General features: G+C 50.4%; 1 long non-coding RNA gene across 1 annotated transcript; it reads left to right on the forward strand.

Moving 5' to 3' along the window:
- Positions 1 to 5,398: 5,398 nt before the first annotated feature.
- On the forward strand, positions 5,399 to 9,553 carry LOC119627921 (uncharacterized). Its single transcript, XR_005244133.2, has 3 exons — positions 5,399 to 5,920; positions 7,697 to 7,792; positions 9,368 to 9,553. It is a non-coding gene; the product is annotated as an uncharacterized lncRNA (long non-coding RNA).
- The last annotated feature ends 10,532 nt before the right edge of the window (positions 9,554 to 20,085 follow it).

A 20,085-nucleotide genomic window follows, 5' to 3' on the forward strand; every position in this document is an offset into this window, starting at 1 on the left:
ATGCAGAGGGGCCGCCAAGGCCCGTGGCCCCAAGGTATAAATTAATATGGCCTGTCGAGGGGCTGCCTCTCCTAGCGTGGGAGATGACACGCTCATGAGTGGAGCTGTCACCTAGGGGGCCACGGCAGGCACAAGCCAGTGGGAGCCCCCTCGAACCTCCCCCGCCAGCCTCTTACTGCAACCTGAGGATGCAGTTTATAAATCATTCAGCATCTGACAGGCATGCCATGCGGGAAGGTAGCTGGGGCACTGCTGCTGGCTGCGGTGGGTGCTAATAGGTTGGCCTCTTGGACCAAATCCAACTCTGCACGCTCTGGGCCCTGTCTGGCCACCACTCCAGGGTTCCTCACATGCCAAAGAACACAGGATGACAGGGCTGAGATCCAGGAACTAGTGGGCACCAGCAGAGAGCAAGGATGCTTTCAGTGCCTGGGAAGAAAGTGGGGTACAGGGCACATGTGAAAGTGCCCTTGCCAGCTCAGTGCCAGGCCTCACCACTCTTCACCCAGCCCTGGCCCATGCACAATAAGGAAGCCCTCACCTTGGTAGACCAGCTGGCCAAGGCAAAGCACTTCATGTAAATGCTCCTTTTGTCCTCACACCACTCAAGAGGCAGAGGTTGCCGCATGGCTGTCTGCATTTGTGAATTCCATTCACTCAAAAGACACCGAGCACGGTCCATATGCCAGGCCCAGGGCAGGGTGCTGAGGATGCACAGATGACCAAGCTCAGTCTTTGCTTAGTCTGGTGGGAGAGATGGACATACAAACAACAGCCACAACCATTTCCTGAGCACGCACTTATCCTGGGCCTGGGCTGAGCACTCTACGTGAGTGATCTCATTTACTTTAATCCTCACTATGATGTTTGCAAGGCAGGTATAATTATTTCTGCTTTGCAGGTAGAAGTGAAGCTACTTGTCGAAAAGTTGTGCCACCCCAGGCCTGCCTCCTAATCCTGGCTCCATCCCTTGATTAGCTTTGGGCATGCCATGTAACTGTCCTACTTCAGTGTCTGTCTCAGTAGGATGGGAATGACAGGAGTGGCTGCCCCAGGAGGTGGTTGTGAGGGCTCCCTGAGATTCCATGCAGAAAACAGTGTTGGGCACACAGGAAACCAACAACAACAATAAATTTATTATTACTGTCACCGGAGAAATAAATTATGTATTTGATCTCATTGACAAATGGCATCCAGGGATACCCTTCTCTACGCCTTCCCATCTCTAGTAAGGAGGCACAGGGAATGAGCAGCTTTCATCCTTGTTAAGGGACATGGAGAGGTGGTTCAGGTGAGTGGGGCCCAGGGCCAGGAGGCATGGCTTTGGCTCTGACCCTGATCCCAGCCAGCACTGAGGCTCAGGCGAGGACCCTCCATCTCTCAGGCTCCCAGGATCTCACCCCAGCTCCAGCCCTTCCCCATAGTAGCCTCATCCCTGCCTCAAGCTGGTCACCTGAGGCCATCGGACAAGGATCTGTGCAGCACCTGTCACAGAGACCTGGGCAGGGACCCAGAGGCTCACTTCCAGCCTGGCTTTATTTCCGTGAGGTAACAGTGGAGACCTGCAAAGGACACACACCCACCTAGCCACTGTCCCTCCTCAGCAGTGTCTCTAATCATAAATCAGAGTTGACTTTCCTCTGGGAAATTCCAATATATGAAAATAAGCTATAGGATCCCAGAAAGTGAATGATATTCGTAGACACCATAGTCTCTTTCTCTAACGAACTCCTACTCAGCCTCTAAGGCCCCAAACAAATAGCCCCCATGTACAGACCACACTGTTCGCAATACACTATGCACATACAAAGCTACCGTGGCATTTAATACATTTAGATGTAGTTAGACATTCACTTACTTGTCTTTCTCTTAGTAAAATTGCCTTCACCAAGGACAAAGACCTTGGTCTTAATTACCAGCCTTTTATTGAATATACCATGAGCCACAGGCTGTGCTAAGGACTTTGCCTAGCTACATTCTCTCATAGCAATCCTGCAAGGCAGATATTGTTGCTCATCTTACAGATAAGAAAGCTGAAATCCAGAGAGGTTAAGTCACTTGTCTAAAGTCACATGGCTGGCAAATGGTAGCATCTTTTTCCTACCCTGCATGCCCAAGTCAGCTCAGAATCCCTGATCCTATAGCTATTCAACAAATGTTCGTTGTGTTCATTAAAAAAAAAAAAAAAAAAAAAAGGTCAGATCCGAGCATGGTAGGTGAGATGTGGGCTTTGAAGGACAGGCAGAGTTGAGTTAGGCTGAACTCCAGTACTAGTTAGAAAAGTACAATGTGTGTGTGCGTGTGTGTGTGTGTGTGTGTGTGTGTGTTAGAGAGAGAGAGAGAGAAACAGACATGTATCCATTGCCATTGAATTGACTCTATGGCTGACAGGAGAGTTCATATGAAGGAATAGCAGAAGAGAATACTGAAAAATAAGTTGGGAAAGGTAGGTTGATGCTAGATGGATAAAGGCCTAGACTGCCCAGCTAAGGAGGCTGAACTTGTCAGACCTTCAAGGACACAGCCATCTCTGAGACTCCAGCAGGTCTTCCAGATTCCCTGACCCAGTGAGCCACCTGGCACCACCTGACTTCTAACCTCACATCCATCTTCCTGCCTAAACACCCCAGCACCAGGGTCACCTCCCTGGGGCACACTGGAGGGCTGAGGGGGTGGCCCTGGGAGGATCAGGGAGGGAGCAGTGCTGAAGGTCAGTGAGGCAGGCACGCGCCCCTAACGGAGGTACTGGAGCAGCACCGCTGGGCACAGACACAGGCAAACACGTTTGAGCAAATTGGAACGCCATAAAAGTCTATTACAGCAAATCAAACAGCAGTCAGCATGACAGCCATTAGCTTGAAATGAATACACGGGGACTTAATGAGGTCTGTCGAGGCTGGCTTGGTGAATTAAGTTGCCAATTCTAGCAGGATTTCCCTTTTCTTTACGGACTTGAAAGCATCTACGCTGCCTCGTTAGGACTTCGACAAGTGAATTGCCGGGCCTTTCACCCTGATAAAATGGATAATTACATGGAGAACAGCTTAGTGAGGGGAGTGGGGTGGGCAGGAGGGGAACCAGAACAAACAAACCCAAACACACACCTGCCCGGCTTCTCCCGAGCTGGGGGCTGGACCCGGCAGAAGCTTTCAGAGGGAGTGGGGGCCCAGGAGAGGCAGGCAGCAGGGCAATGCCTGGTCTTGAACTGCCTCCCATTCCCTGCTGTTCCTGGCCTGAGGACTTGGGTCCAGGTGGGCCATGTCTCCAGGCAGCCATGGAGGGGTTGAAAGTTCACATCCAAGATGGGCTGCCCTCAGCACCTCTCAGAAAACCTCTAGTGGGATCCTCCAAGGCTCCCCAGACCTGGCTGTTCTCACCATTACCAGAGGAATTTGTTAAAAATGCAGCTTCCTGGGCTATCTCTCCCCAGCCTACTGATTCACAATTGCAGGGGTCGGGAATATACTTCCTAACCAGTCCCCTGGGAAATTCTGCTGGGGCATGTTTGGGACCCTCTGATTCATCACTGCCCCAACATGCAGTGCTAGACAGCTGGAGGGAAGTGGTCCTCCTACTTCTGCTTGCATAACTGCAGGGATGGGGAGCTCAACACATTCTCAGCAAGGTAGGGGCACAGACTGTGTGTGCATGGGTGTGTGTGGGCAGTCTTATCATTAGCAAGCTCTTCCTTAGATAGACCTGGATTTGCCACCCTGTAACTTTCTCCCTGTGCCAATCCCTGGGTTCTGCACACAATAGTATCCATCATTATTAGGGCCCTAGATGGCTGAGATGGCCAAGAGGGGAACTGAATGGAGGCGGCCACCAGAGCTTCTCCGCCATCCTGCAAAGAACAATAAGGTGTTGAAGGATGGGAAGGAGTTTCTCCTGCTGGGTTTCATCCTCTGATCATATGTCAGCCCTGGAAGGGGCTTGGTTCAACTCCCTAGTTTGAAAGCTGTAGGGCCTGAAGCCAGCAGACTAGAACCCAGGTGTCCTGACTCCAGTTTCTCTCTTCCCACGAAACAGCACAAGAGCGACCACTGCTTACCTCAGCCAGATTCTGCTGGAAACCCACCTCCTCCAGGAAGCCTGCTGAGATTTCTCTGATCACCCTGGCAGACCCTGGCATTCACACCTAACAGGGTCTGCAGTGCTCCCCCACCCCATTTCTCTGGCTTGCATCGTCACCCTGTTCACATTTGCAGGGTCCTTTGCTGCTGAATCACACTCTAAAGAGCAGGGACCTGGGGTTTCCAGGGTGACCTGAATGCAAGCAGGAAACCCTGGGCTCACTTCCGGGCCAGGGGCCAGCAGACTCTGGGCTGGTACTCCAGCTGCGGACAGAGCCAGGCAGCTAGGTTCCAGCTCAGGTGACCACACCAGGCCAGGGCTGGCCAATGCCAAGATGCCTCAGATCAGGAGTGGCCAGGCTTCCGTCCAGCTGATACCACATCCCCACTGGCCACACTGAGCAGCCCCAAGCAGGGCATCGAGTATCAGGCCACTAAAGCAACCGGGGATGTTTACACATGAGCAAGTAAACCACATGGGCCTTCCTCCAAGGACAGTGTGTCCTTCGCAGCTGGCCCCTCTCAGCCTGCCCTCTCCTTGTCAGATGGGTATCAGGCAGGCCACTGTATCCACTTGCCCTTTGTTTTCATTAGATAAGGGGGGCCGTGGCACAGAGAGGTGAAGTGACATGCCCAAACACAGCCAGCAAGCTGGGAACAGAGCAGGGGCTGGACCCAGGGTCTCCTGCCTCTAGTTCTAACTCCTGTCATTCCACATTCCTGCGGCCTCCCAGGTCTCTGCACAATGACAGCCTGGCTCAGAGCCAAGCCCACAGCAGACATTCAATAAATATTTGTTAAATAAATGAATGAATGACTGAAGAGACTCTCTCCTTGGAGGCACAGGCCTTTGGAGAATCCCAGGGGATTCCAATAGGGCCGAGTGTTGGAAGTCACATCTCCTGAAGCAGGAGAGAGGAAAAGGCTGGCCTGCAGCCCAAGGGCGGGAGAGGAGGGACGTGACCCCTCGTCCCCTTGCCAGTGCGGCTCCCTGCTGCCCCATGAGAGGGAAGACAGAGGGCAGCCATGCCTGCCAGGATGGCAGCTGAGCAATGGGTCCAAGGCTCATTAACTCTGAGCCATGCCCTTGGTTTCTGAGCCCAGGCCCGGAGTGCAGGCTGGCACGTAGAGACCCTTAATTAAATTAGGGAGACTTCCAAATGAGAGAGAGCAGGAGCCAATCTGCAGTCCCTGGGCACACTGGCCACAGCTCAGGGCACCGTCCTCCCATGTTTAGGACTGCGGGCTCCCCAGTTCTCTCCCGCCCCAGGCAGGTGAAGGGCATGGCACCTCCGCTGCATCCCCACCTGCACATGTGTCCTCTCTTCCATCTGGTGCCAGCACAGGACTCTTGGCTCACAGCTCAGTAACAGAGGCCAGGGAGTGGGGTGTATGAGCAAGACCTCGTCACCCTTGAGGCAGGTTAAGCCTGCCCTGGAAGCCAGGAGGCTCGAAGTTAAAGCTGTGTGACCTGGGGCAAGTCACTCTCCTATGCCCAGTCTCATCCATGAACTGACCATGATATTCTCTCAAGACTTTTTACTCCCTGATCCCTCATTGGATCAAGGGATTAGAACTCAAATGACACGGTGCTAACTTGCCTTTCCAGAGGGTTCTATCTCCCACTGTTCCCATCCCAAACCTTCACTGCCACCCTCCAGCCCAAAACCCCAAGGGCAGGCCCAAGGGACACCCAGCAAGAAGCCCTTTACCCTCCCGCTTCAGAGTCTTTGAATCACTAACTGCCAGACCATAAGACTGCCATCAGCCACCCAGGCAAGGGGCCGCAAGCAGTGGGAACCCTGGTGCCATCAGGAGCTGGCAGCCAGCTTATTAACGAACCGTTTGTAATGCAATAATTTGTACTTCTCAATTACCAGCAATGGCTTGATTTTACACGCATGGACTCATGCAAACATACTCAGAGCACACAGTACAGGGGCCTGGGAGACCATGGTGGAGAGCGTGGGGCTAGGGAAAGCCCCTTCCTAGAACTGCATGCTCCCTGAGTCCTGGAGGGACCTGATTCTGGCCAAAGCAGGAAGGTCTGGTGTTAGGCCTGCCCACCCACCCTGCCCAAGGCCCATATTTGGATATGAGTGGAAGGAAAGAGGGTGCAACACCCGCTTCTCTCAACTCTTGTTCCACCATTGACTCCAGCTGGAGGTGTGGGGCTCAGCCTCCAGCATGAGGCTCCCAACCTACCGGCCCAACTGCTCTTCCCAACCCCAGGCTGGGCCCTGATCCCCAGGGTACCAGCATGTTCACCAACCTGCTCAGAGTTGGCACCTGGGCTGCAGTCTGGGCAGAAGAGCCAGAGCTGCTCTCCCCACCTGACTCTTCACCTACACCCTGGTGGTCTGGGGAGCAGCAGGTCTTCAATATCCCCAAGTGTGACCCTGGTGGCTCCTACCTCAGGGATGCGGACGCTGTAGGGCTGATTGTGAAACGTGGGTGCATTGTCATTCACATCCCCGACCTGGATGTTCACCTTCCGTGTGATCACCTGGCAAGAGAAAGGCAGGCAATTAGCACTGCCACCTGACTCTGGCCTCTTCCACCCTAGGGGCCCAGAAATCCTGTGACCCCCCAGGAACATGTCTCTAGGGTCCCAGGGGACACTCACCCCCTGGTGGTCGCTGACAGAGAACTCCACGGTGAATTCTGACTTGGTCTGAAAGAAAAGTGAGAGAGGGAGGGGGGCATTTAGTCGGCGCTGAGGTGCTGGGTCCTGGATCCTGGGCCCTAAATGGGGCGGGAGGAGCTCCAGGATTGCCCTAGGAGCTTGCCTGGAACCAGGCATCCAAAGGCTTCCCTAAAATACTAGCATTGCCCTTTGGGTTAGGGAAGTAGTGTGGAATATGGATCCTTGCTTTAAGAGAGCAATAAAAGACAGAAGTCAAGCATCCTGGGTGCTAGTCGTGGCTCTGCCTCTAAGATGCTGTGTGACACTGAGCAAGTCACTACATACCTCTATGGTTCCTTCCTCAAACACAAGAAGAGGGTAAGGGTTGGGGATGTGTTCACACCTTTACCTTAACTTGCTAAGGGCTACCATGCTGTCAATTCCTGCTTCTCTGGATATTGGGGGAATATTTACTCAGGGTAGGGGTAGACTTGTACCCTCCATGGAGCCCCATTCTACAAGGGATGAACCCAGGGTCACTGTTCTTCTTGCCTCTCCAATGTAGCTGCTTGCTTGGAGACACCTCTAACTACCCATGCCAACCCTAAGTCCAGACACCAGCATTGACCCTTGAAGAAGAATACCATTCAGGCACAAAGATGCCACTTCGGCATCAGAATGGAGTCTTAGAGGAAGACCCCAAAAGATGGTGGGCCATCCTTCTCCCAGAGTCTCCTCCTGTCCCCAGGAGAGAACTGGGGCAGGGGTATGAGCAAGTCATACCTCTCTGTCCAGTGGCTGCCGGAGCCACACCACGCCGGTGTCAGGCTCCACTGCAAAGAAGCGAGAGGCCTCCTCCCCAGACACGCCAAACACCAGGGGGTCATTGTCCATGTCTCGGGCCAGCAACTGGGTCACAGAAGAACCTGGAGTAGCCAAAAGAGAGAGCAGACGGAAAATATGGGAGGTCAGGTTTATGTCTTCCTACCTTGCCCAGGTGGCTGAACTCTCAGCAGGGAGTGGCCACTCAGCAACCCTCCAGCAGGCCACGGATCATCATAAGGCCCCAGTGCATCTGTGGGCTCTGACCCAGGTACCCCACCTCTGCCCTGGTCCACTTTTCACAGTGCGTCATGATGGTATCAGGGGACCATCACTCACCATGTTCTGTGTGTGTAAAACACAGTTGTGACTTCAGCCTGCCCCACTTTCTCTGATTTTAATTTGAAGACCTCCTTCTCCAAGTGGCTCAGATGAGGACAGGCCCCCAATATTTCAAGTCCTATGTTCCAAGATGAGCACATAAGTCAGTGCTAGCCAATCAGAGCGTGCCATTTCCCTGGTCATGATGATTGGTTCAGGGATGAGCATGTGACCCAAACTAGCCAATCAAAGCCAGCCCTGGGACTTTTGCTGGAACTACCGGGAGAGAGGAGCTCTCTTTCATGGGGGTTGCTCATTGGCACTGTGGGCAGCCATCTTTGGCACCACACACAAGAAGAGCCTGAGAATGAAACGCACAAGGAGGAAAACAGAGGCAGATGATGTATGGAGAGACAGATTCCTGATGGCTTTCTGAGGGTCTGCCACCAGCTGTGCCTGATATTAGCTCCACCCTCTGGACTTTCCAGCTATATGAGCTAATAATCACCCTTGCAACCTTTTCTTTGGCCTCAGTCAGTTTAGTTGGACTTCTGTCTTTTGCAAATGGAAGTGCCTTTCCTAATTCGGAATACTTTGCAAAATCTTTTGGCATTTATTCAAGAGTGACCAGGTGCTGGCCTTATGATGAGCACTGGAGTATGCAGAGGTTAGGAAGATGTAGCTCAGCCTCAAGGAACTCCAGTCTAGAACTAGGTGACAAGGTCTAGTTCCCATCCTCAAGAAGGGGATTGAGAGGCAGGTGTCATCCCTTACCAGAAAGCAAAGCCCTGGCCTGAGGGCGCCTAGGCTTCAGGATGCCTGGCCTATACCCTGCCTAAGAAGAAAAGGGCATCTTCTCCTGGGGCTCACAGCTCCCCTGTGTAACTTTCAGGTAGGGTCACCAACTGCCCTGCTTTGCCCAGGACTGAAGCATTTCCCAGCACATATGCTAAAACCAGGAAGCCCCAGGCAAACTGGGATGGTTGGTCTCCTTAGCTTCAGGAGGTCCTTAAACTCACTGGAATGGTACACAAAATGTTATGAGTGTATAGTGCGTCATTTTCCGAAGACAGTGTCTATAGTCTTCATCTGATTCTCAAAGGGGTGAGCAGATCGGAGTCATGACCTTAGGCAAATCACTTATTTCCAGGTTTCAGTTTCCCCTATAAAACAAGACAGACACCACCTGCCCCAAATACTGACTCTCACATTTACCAGATAGCTCTGAAAATCAAGCTAGATAGAAAGAAAGAATTCCAAATTCTTGGAATTTTATCTAGAAAAGAACTTCTAGAACAGTTCTAACATGATGAGGCTAGCTAACATTTTTGAGCCCAAATCATAAGCCAGGCCTAAGCTGAGCTATTTCCACGCACTAATTCAGTCCATAATGCGATTCTCCCCATTTAACGGATTAGGCAACAGAGTGATGAGGTGATTACCATGGCCTCACGGTCAGCAAATGGCAGAGCTGGAATCTACATCCCAGCCAGTTGGGGCTGAGAGTCTACATTTGTTTCGACAGCACAGACATCTCAACACTCAATATGTAAACTCAAGATTCAGGACTTCATGGACATGATCTATCAGATCCTAACAGGTAGCCCAAGATTTGGAAAATGAAGACATTGGGCATTCATTGGGCTCTGACGATATTTCAGACATAAGGTCCATTCATGTGGATTCTCTCATTAAATCCTCCCAGCAAGTCTGTTTGGTAGTTGTTATTCTACCCATTTTGCAGATTAGGAAGCTGAGGCTCAGAGAGGCAAAGCAGCTTCTCCAAGGTCAGGCAGCAGAACAGCATAGCAGGAAACGGCAGCATCCAAGGTGATGGGAGAAGGTGAGATGGAGGAGTAAAATCGTGGAACATCTTCAGAGCCCAACCCTCCCATTTCAGAGTTGGAAAAGCTGAGGGCATTTAACAAGTTGTCCAAAGTACAATGGTGAGCCACAAAGGCAGGATTCAAACCCAGGTTTCCAAACTCCCAGATTCCCAGTTCATTGCTCTTTCTCGATAGTGTAAGAGGAAGTATGTGAAAGCCACAGATAAACCAAGCACATCTTTCCAAAGCATTTGCATTGCCCGATGACAAATAAGTGTTTTATACTAAAACAAATGGGAAGACATTGGGGGCAGCATTTGATTGATTAATTAATTAATTTTTTTTTGGAGACAAGGTCTCGCTCTGTCACCCGGGCTGGAGTGCAAGTGGCACGATCTCGGCTCACTGCAACCTCCACCTCCCGGGTTCAAGTGATTCTCCTGCCTCAGCCTCCTCAGTAGCTGGGATTACAGGCATCTGCCATCATGCCCAGCTAATTTTTTGTAGTTTTAGTAGAGATGGGGTTGCACCACGTTGGCCAGCCTGATATTGAACTCCTGACCTCAAGTGATCTGCCCACCTTGGCCTATCAAAGTGCTGGGATTACACGTGCGAGTCACCATGCCCGGCCTAATTTATTTATGTTTAATTTATTTGTAAAGATATAACCTAAAGCTGTAAATGAATTTCCAGCCTCCCCTGACTTCTAGGAGTATACATTTCCTCTCCATTGCTCTCAGATATTCTCTAGTGGCAAAGTTTGAGAAACACTGAGTTACTTCCCAAAGGCTTGGGCAGATTCCAGATAGGGAAACTGAAGCCCATAAGCACCTTACTTGTCTAGGTGCAACAATGAGTCCACGGCAGCCTGCAGCCCCCTGGACCGCAGTCCTCACCTGCTGTACCTCAGGGCCCAGCCCAGGTGGCGGATCTGGGGCCAAGCTCCCAGCTGGCCAAGGAGATTCTGGGAAGACCATCCTGGCCTTCCAGCCAAGGTTGCATGACTGGGTCCAATATCCCAAATGGCTCTCTCAGGCCTGACGCTCAGGTCCTCCCAAGAAGTGGGGCGCTGGGCAGGACAGGGATGGGGCCATCAGCTGCTGTCACCCACCCTGTAATTTCCTGGACTTTTATCCATTTTCCCCTCAATTATGTACTGCTCAAAACGGTCCTTTTCAGCTTCCTCATGGGCTCTTGCCTGAGCATGCCTTCTTTGTGTCCCAGGTAATTGCTAGTGACCTTTTCTAAGTGTACTAATTAAAGGTGCCGATTTAATATTATATTTAAGACAAGAAGCCCTGCAATTTTCCAGCTGGGCACATACTCCCCCGCCCAGTACTGCTCTGCCTCTCTACAGAAGCTGGGCCCAGCCCTGGCTTCTCCAGGAAGCAGGGCTTGTTTCTCCACTAGGGGAGGTTTCCAGCAACCTCTGGTTGTGCTATTCCTACAAGAGTGAGGCCAATCTCTGAGGTTCAGCTCCAGCCCAGTGCTCTTAGTTACAGCCATGCAGGAGAATCATCTCTGGCTGGGGGACCCTGGGGTACACATGCCACACAGGTTTGCTTCCCACCTGAGAAACAGAATATACCTTGCATCTCAGGGCTGGAGAATACCTGGAGTTCCTTTTGTACAAATTTGTGGTAGAACACACATCACATGAAATTTACCACTTCAACCATTTAAAGTACACAATTCAGTGGCATTTGGTACATTCACGATGCTGTGCAACCACCACCACTAATTCCACAAGATTTTCATCATCTCCAAAGGAAACCTCATGCCCACGAACCAGTCACTCCCCATGACTCCCTTCCCCAGCCCCTGGCAACCACAAATCCATTTTCTCTTTCTGTTTCTATGGATTCAACTATCCTAGAGATTTTATATGAATAAAATAACACAGTATCTGGCCTTTTGTGTCTGATCTCTTTCACTTAGCCAAATGTTTTCATGGTTCATCCATGTTGTAGCATGTATCAGTACTTCACTCCTTTTTAACAGCTGAATAATATTCCATTGTGTGAATGTAACACATTTTGTTCATTCATTGATTAGTTCACAGCTATTTGTGTTGTTCCCAGCTGTTGGCTATTGGGAATAATGCCACTATGAACGTTTATGTACAAGTTTTTGTTTGAACATCTGTTTTTAATTATTTTGGATGTATACTTAGGAGCACAATTGCTGGAACATATAGTAATTCTATGTTTAAATTAATGAGGAACTGCCAAAGTGTTCTCCATGGTGGCTGTATTATTTTACATTCTCATCAGCAATGGATGAGACCTGGTGTTTTTTCAGTGATAAGGAGGATACCCTGCTATTCACAGGGGCTGGAACACCCTCCTATGATGAGAGATGGGAGCTGCCTGGGTCTCCGCAACAGATGCTATTGGTACCCTGCCCTCTATCCCTCAGCACACACATTTCCACACACACCAGCCTGACTTCTAACTGCCAGTGCCTGTGAGTGTTCAGCCGAGGGGTTCTGGCCATCAGAGACTGCTCCTCCTAAATACAGCATGGCCAGGAAGTGCCGGGAATGGATGCCCCCGTAGCAGAGTTCACTGAGCGATTATGGAAGATGATAGATAAGGATGACCTTGTCTACCATGATTAGAGCTCAAAAATGTTAGCTATCACTGTCATGTTAGAACCCTCCTAAAAGTTCACTTACAAAAGCTGCTTAGTCTTCTTTTCTAGATAAAATTCCAAGAATTTGGAATCCTTCCTTTCTGGTGGGGTTTTCAGAGCTCTGTGGATAAGGTAGGTAAACAGCCCAGCTCCAGCACCTCTCGAGGGCATAACTCAGAGGTCCGTGTTCTACACTGGCAACTTGGTTGACAATAACACGTCTTTAGGGCTTCCTTCCCTTCCTGTCTCACTTCCTCACTCCCTACTTGTGTTTCCTGGAACCTCCTCCCCAGTAAGCTTCTTGCACTTAAGTCCTCATCACAAGGTCTATTTCTGGGGAAGCCCAAATTTCCAATGCATGTTTAAGACCGTGCATTGGAACTACTGTACAGCTTTACAATGCAAATTCTCAGGCCCTCTTGACTGGGTTGGCTAGTGGGAAGCCCAGAGTGTAAACTTTTCAACAGCAGCCCCTACTCTCCCTGTAGGAGACACTCACACACAGCCAGGTTAGAAGTCCTGTGGCTGGTTTATAGCAGAATGATATTCAAATATTTAACAACAGGCACAGTACAGACATCAACCAATCAGGAAAAAACACTGGCCATAAACAACCAGACCAGTAAGTACTGCCTGTAAGTCAACCTGGTTTATGGCTCCCATTTTAGATGCAGAGAAAAGCTCCACCCGTCCCAGGATGATTGAAAGGCCCAGTCTTAGGGCTCTTGGCTCAATCAGTGTGGCAGATGATTCTATGCACCTGGCCTCTCCTACCCTCACGGGGAAGGGGCATCCAGCTAGGCCAGCCCCTCCACTCTGTGCCACCCAAATCATGCCCAGCCTAACCTCATGGGTGGAAAGCGGAACATTCAAGAACTTAATCACTATGCATATATGTTCATGCCAACATTCTTTGCAATAGCCAAGAAGGGGAAAGTGATCCAAGTATCTGTCCACAGATGAATGGATAACCAAAACGTGGTAGATACAGCCACTAGAATATTATGCAGATTTAAAAAGAAAAGAAATTCTGATACATGCTACAATATGGATAAACCCTGAGGACATTACGCTCAGTGAAATAAGCCAGTCCCAGAAAGACAAATACAGTATGGTATGACCCCCCTGATACAAGGTACCTAGAGTAATCCAATTCAGAGACAGGAAGTAGAATGGTGGGTGCCAGGGGTGGGGAAGGGCAGAATGGAGAACTATTGTTCAATGGCTACAGTTGCAGTTTTCAACAGAAAAAGAGTTCTGGAGGTCGGTTACGCAACAGTATCAATGTGCTTAACGCTACTAAACTATACACTTAAAAATGGCTAAGATGGCAAATTTTATGTTACGTATATTTTACTATAATTAAATTTTTTAAAAAACCTTAAATCGACCATGTCTAAGGCACTAGTGATCTGGCCCAAGATAACATCTGTCACTACATCTCACAGCCTCACTGAGCTGAGCCCCATCTGGCCCCACAGGCCTTCTTTCTGTTCCTGAACAGGACGAGTTGGCAGCTGCCTTGGGACCCTTGTCCTGATTGTGCCTTTGGCTGGGAAGGTTCCTACCCTAGGTCACTCCACCTCCATGGCAGCTTCCTCATTATTCACCTCTCAGATCGTGAGTTAGCACCTTGGGGAAGCCTTCCTCAAATTCTCAATCAGCAGAGTCTAGCTAAAGAGACGCCTGGTCACTCAGTGTCCCAAGACTCCAAGTTACTGTCTTCACAATCCTCTCTCTCTGAAAGGATCTGCTTATTCACTAGACTTGCTGACCACCTACCCCAACCCCCTGCCCATCACACAGCACATTCAGCCTGACCTGTCGTATTCCTTGTCATATCCCTAAGCCTAACACGGGGATTGGCGTCCTGGAGGCACTCAGTAAATAGCCATTGGGTAAATAAATGAATCCTGCTAACAACTGCCCAGAGGTGTTAGGAAAAGACAGCCCCCCAAAGTCATGAAGGTCTATGAGCCACGACAGGAGGAGAGAGTATAGCAAGTCAATTCTTAATTGTGTGCACAAATGGACAGGGGAAAAGATAGCTGATCAAAACCTAGTAACACCCAAATCAGTAGCGCTTGGCTTTGGGCCCAGGCAGGAATCACAGCTGTGCGATGACTGGGGGTCCAGTCTCTGAGGAACCGGCCCTGTACCCCATCCTGGGGGCTATGTACCCCATCTTGAGAGCTGAGTACCCTGTCCCAGGATGTACCCAGCCTGGGAGGCCAGGTGCCCTGGTGGGGGTAGGAATCTGCCCAGCAGACTGCTAAGGCCCCTTGGGAGTTGCAAAGCTGGTGGCACATCCTCCACCGTGACCTTGGCCCTCAGCAGCAGTCCACATCTGCCTTCCAGGCAAGGGGCGGACAATCACAGCCTCCCCTGAGGCCCCGCTGGGCCCATGCTGATCGCTGAGATGACTGTTATTACTATTATTGTTGTTATTTGCACTGAGGGGCAAGGGCTGGGATTGGGCATTGTTGTCACACGGTTTCTGGAGAGCGGTGCCTGCTAGATGAGGGGCGGGCCAGAAACTCTGGCAGGGCAGCACAGGCTGCAGGGCTTTTTATTTTCTCTAGATGAGAGAAGCATGAAAGCAAGATTTGTTTCCAAAACACGGAGAGAGTGAATAAGCGGTGCGGTGCGAGAACGTGCCCTGCTCCCTTCTTGCAGCAGCGTCTCCTTAAAGCACACCTTCCATTGTGCCACACTCTGCTCAAACGCCTGCCTAGTTCCCAGAGAATGAAAACAAATTCCTTACCACGATGTCTAGTGCTTCCCAATGCATCCTTAACCTCCCTGGCTATGCACATTTCCCTCTGCACCCCTGGGCCCGGCCCTCCACACTGCTGTCACCCGAAAGCATATCAGGCACCTGCATGGATTCATTGTTTGTACCTCTGCACAGCAGGCAAGAGGCCATCATCCATAGAAGGTAGAAGTTGATGTTCTGGGACACGCTTGGCAAATCTTCCTTCTCGTCTTCCCCATCCCTCATGGTTAACTACTGCTCTTCTAGGGCCAGGGAGCTAGCCAGTCCCAGCTCTTGCCCACACAGACCTTACTAATCAATCACAGCACCTTTTCCCATTGAATCACATTCAACTTCAGAATCCTTCACAACACAGGGTTCCATGCAGTCACCATAATCAATCCTAAAAGGCACAAGAAAGCAAGGTTTTTGCAACCTGTGACCTAAAAGGACTTCACACCAGCTGTGGTCTACTGTCTTTCCCCATCTAGGGGCCAAGAACCCAGCAGTCTGCCCCTGCCAGGCTCAGGGTTGTTAGAGAGACAGAACCAGCCTTGGTGTGTCCAGGCTAGCTCAGAAACAGGGTCTAGTTATGACTGAAGTGAGAACCAAACAGACAAAGCCCCCTGCTCATTTTGCAGAGAGGGAAGCAAGGGTCCTGGCCAGGAGAGGGCTGCCTGGGATAGAGCTGTGCATGCGTGAGTAGCTGAGTCAAGGAGCTGCAGACAGCAGGCCCCCAGTCTCAAATTCCAAGTCCATGGGTATGGCCAGGGTTTTCTGAGAATAAGTACTCCTCACTCCAACCATCCCACCATGGCCATCAAGCCTGCTGCACACCCCACCCGCAAGAAGGGAAACCTACCCTCCTCCTCCTGGCTGGCCTGGGTCCCTGCCAGGGCCAGGGGCTCCTGCCCTCCCACTCTTCCTGGGATGGGCTCCCCAGAGCCTGAGCTGGCCTTGGAGCCTGCCGTCTCATTTGTCTCTCCTCTGGGATCAGACAGGCCAGTTAAGTGCCTTGATTTCTGGGGATAATCTCATTTGTCTTAGGTCCCCCTCCTACCCTCCTGCCTCCAGTCTCTCAAATCCCCTGGGTCCTGAACTTGGTTTGACCTCGGAGGAGTTCTTTTCTTCTTCTTAGGCTCCACCAATATCCCCATCTGGGGGAAGTCAGAGGGAGTAGAGTGAGCTCTGACACTGGCCGGCTCTCTCCTGAGAGGCAGGCGGCCTCCAGGCTCACCCTCCACTGACCCACGCCCTCACTGTCATCAGAAAACCCTTGCCCTGAGTCAAAGGAACCATCTCTGCCTTCAAAGCCCACAGGCCATCTTCACTCCTGTGCTCTCCTGCAACTCTGTCCACTTGGACGGCATGAACTGTCTGGGGGAAAGGAAACCAGCATTCCATTTCCTGGGCATGACTGTTTGCCAGGTACCACACTCAATGGTTTTCATTCATTCACTCTATCACTTATTTTCTCCTAATGGCCCTACACAGAGGGGTCAGCATCCCTTTTATACAGGTAAGAAAACTTAGGCTCAGGCCAGGTGCAGTGCCTCACACCTTGTAATCCCAGCACTTTGGGAGACCGAGGTGGGTGGATCGCTTCAGGTCAGGAATTCAAGGCCAGCCTGGCCAACATGGTGAAACCCCGTCTCTACTAAAAATACAAAAGTTAGCTGGTGGGGGTGGGGGGCAGTGGTGGCACATGCCTGTAATCCCAGCTACTCAGGAGGCTGAGGCAGGAGAACTGCTAGAGCCCAGGAGGCAGAGGTCGCAGTGAGCCAAGATCATGCCACTGTACTCCAGCCTGGATGACAGAGCGAGACTCTGTCCCCAAACAAAACAAATCAAAACAACACACACACACACAAAAAGAAAGAAAGAAAGAAAGAAAGAAAGAAAGAAAGAAAGAAAGAAAGAAAGAAAGAAAGAAAGAAAGAAAGAAAGAAAGAAAGAAAGAAAGAAAGAGAAAGAAAACTGAGGCTCAGAGGGGTAAAGTGACCTACCCAAGGTCACCCAGCCGGAAGTCCAATCCAAGTCTTTCTCATTCCACGACCCTCGTGGCTTTTATCACAAAGCCTTTTATCCAAATCCAAAATTCAGCCCCTGAATACAACCTTCTTCTCACCCCAAAGCAACTAACCCCATGGGGGCTGCCTCCAGGTGGACCCTGGTCTGAAGGTGAGCAGCCCTGAGGCAGAGACTTGGTGGGGGTGGGCTCCCCGCTAGCACCCTGGCTTTCCACAGTCTACCTATCACTACCAGCAAGATGGCCATTCCCTCCTGAGAGTCAGAGAAGGGGCTGCGGGCTCACCTGGCCACACAGGTGTCTGGATGGATGGGGACAGGCTAATCCAGGGAAGAAGGAGGCATTAAACAGAGCCAGATGACACAAACTCAGGGGCTCTGGTGGCAGGGAAGAGGAGGAGTAAGTGAAGTACACACACATACACATATTTTAAAAAATGTATTTATTTTATTGATACATAATATTTGTACATATTTATGGGGTACCTGTGATATTTTGATACATACAGAATGTGTAATGATAGAATCACAGGATTTAGAATATCCATCACCTCAAACACTTATCATTTCTTTGTGTTGAGAACACTTCAGATCTTCTCTTCTAGCTTTTTTAAAATATACAATAAATTGTTGCTAACTATAGCCACCCTATTGTGCTACACAATACTAGATTTTTTTTTTTTTTTTTTTTTTGAGATGGAGTCTTGCTGTGTCACCCAGGCTGAAGGGCAGTGGCGCTATCTCAACTCACTGCAACCTCTGCCTCCCAGGTTCAAGCGATTCTCCTGCCTCGGCCTCCCGAGTAGCTGGGACTACAGGTGGGTGCCACCATGCCTGGCTATTTTTTGTTTGTTTGTTTGTTTTTGAGACAGAATTTCACTCTTGTTGCCCAGGCTGGAGTGCAATGGTATGATCTCGGCTCACTGCAACCTCTGCCTCGTGGGTTCAAGCAATTCTCCTGCCTCAGTCCCCTAAGTAGCTGGGATTAAAGGCATACGCCAGCACGCCTGGCTAATTTTGGATCTTTAGTAGAGACGGGGTTTCTCCATGTTGGTAAGACTGATCTCAAACTCTGTACCCCAAGTGATCCACCCACCTCGGCCTCCCAAAATGTTGGGATTACAGGCTTGAGCCACAGCACCGGGCCGGAATTTCACTCTTGTTGCTCAGGCTGGAGTGCAATGGCGTGATATCAGCTCACTGCAACCTCTACCTCGTTAGGTTCAAGCAATTCTCTTGCCTCAGCCTCCCAGGTAACTGGGATTACAGGTATGTGCCACCATGCCTGGCTAATTTTTGTATTTTTAGTAGACAGGGTTTCACCATGTTAGTCAGGCTGGTCTCGAACTCCCGACCTCAGGTGATCCACCCACCTTGGTCTCCCAAAATACTGGGATTACAGGGATGAGCCATGGAACCTGGTCTATTTTTTGTATTTTCAGTAGAGACGGGGTTTTGCCATGTTGGTCAGGTTGATCTCGAACTCCTGACCTCAGGCAATCTGCCTGCCTCGGCCTCCCAAAGTGCTGGGATTACAGGCGTGAGCTAGCTATATTTCGTTACTCATTAACCATCCTCTCTTTCCCTCTCTCCCCAGCCTCTGATAACCATTATTCCATGCTCTACTTCCATGAGATCCACTTTTTAAGCTCCCACCTATGACTGAGAACATGTGATATTTGTCTTTCTGTGCCTGGCTTATTTCACTTAACATGATGATCTTCAGTTCCATCTATGTGGCTGCAAATGATAGGATTTCCTTTTTACAGCTGCATAGTATTCCATTGTGTACATATACCACATTTCTTTATCCATTTATCATTGATGGACACTTAGGTTGATTCCATATCTTGGCTATTGCAAATAGTGCTGCAACAAGCATGGGAGGCAGCTATCCCTTTGCTATCCTGATTTCCTTCCCTTCACACACACATTTAAAAAAATTAATATGCCCAAGAGGAAAGATCAGACATTGAATACCAATACTTCAGGGATCCGGCCCTGACTCTTAGAAACCCAGAGCTCCTCTGCCTCTGACATAGCAAATTAGGACCATCATTTGCTGAGTGCTTCGAGGCCCAGTCATAGGCACCTACGTGCTCTATTCCCCTACAACCCAGTGCATCACAGAGAGGTCAACTTACTCGCCTAAAGTCACACAGCTAGCACAATCAGAGCTGGGATTGCTCAGTGACCCTCCTGTTGACATCCTCCAGGTTCCTGGGCAGCTGTTGTCCCTGGCACTGCTCCAGGCACTGATGATACAACGAACACTGCAGCCAGAAGCACCTGCCCTCCTGCAGCTGACAGTCCAGCAGGCAGACCTACAAATTCACCACACTGCACACTCCTTCTGGCCTTTCCCTGGCACACTGCGGAAGTTCAGGACGGGCTGGGGGCTGTTTGCAGACTGTAGACATGAAGAACTGCATCCTTGCCCTTCACCTGGCCCCGAACGTGACCCTTAGGACGAGCATTCCAGGGAGTCCAAGGACAGGGGTTGGGGACTTGGGACACAGGCTCAAAGGGCACAGAAGAAGCTGTGGGAGCAAGGCAGCCTTACAGAAGTCTCTACCTTTAAGACTGACAGAATCAGCCAGGCCTAGAACTGATGTGGCTGGCCCTGGTTCACACTCAGCCAAGACTAGCTGTGTGACCATGGGCAAATTACTGCTGTCTCTGAGCTTCTCCTTCCCCACTGACACCACGAAGGGGCTGGCATCAATGGCCAAAGTACAGAGGTCCATGAGGAGAACTGAAAACCATCGTGGCAAATGGGTCAAGGTTCACATGCCCACCCCAACCTCCAGATTACAGTTTTGTGGGCATCGTGCTGAGGAGTGTGAGGTTGCATCTGAGGTCAGTAGGAAGGAGCGTGTGATTGGTCAGTGACACACGATGCACACAGGGGAGGGAGTAGCTCTACTTAGCTGAATATTTGTATTCTTGATATGGCCAACAAGCTCCTTTTACAAAGGAGAAAATAGGGCTGAGTGGCCC

The sequence above is a fragment of the Chlorocebus sabaeus genome, chromosome 9, assembly GCF_047675955.1.
Source record: "Chlorocebus sabaeus isolate Y175 chromosome 9, mChlSab1.0.hap1, whole genome shotgun sequence".
Lineage (NCBI taxonomy): Eukaryota > Metazoa > Chordata > Mammalia > Primates > Cercopithecidae > Chlorocebus > Chlorocebus sabaeus.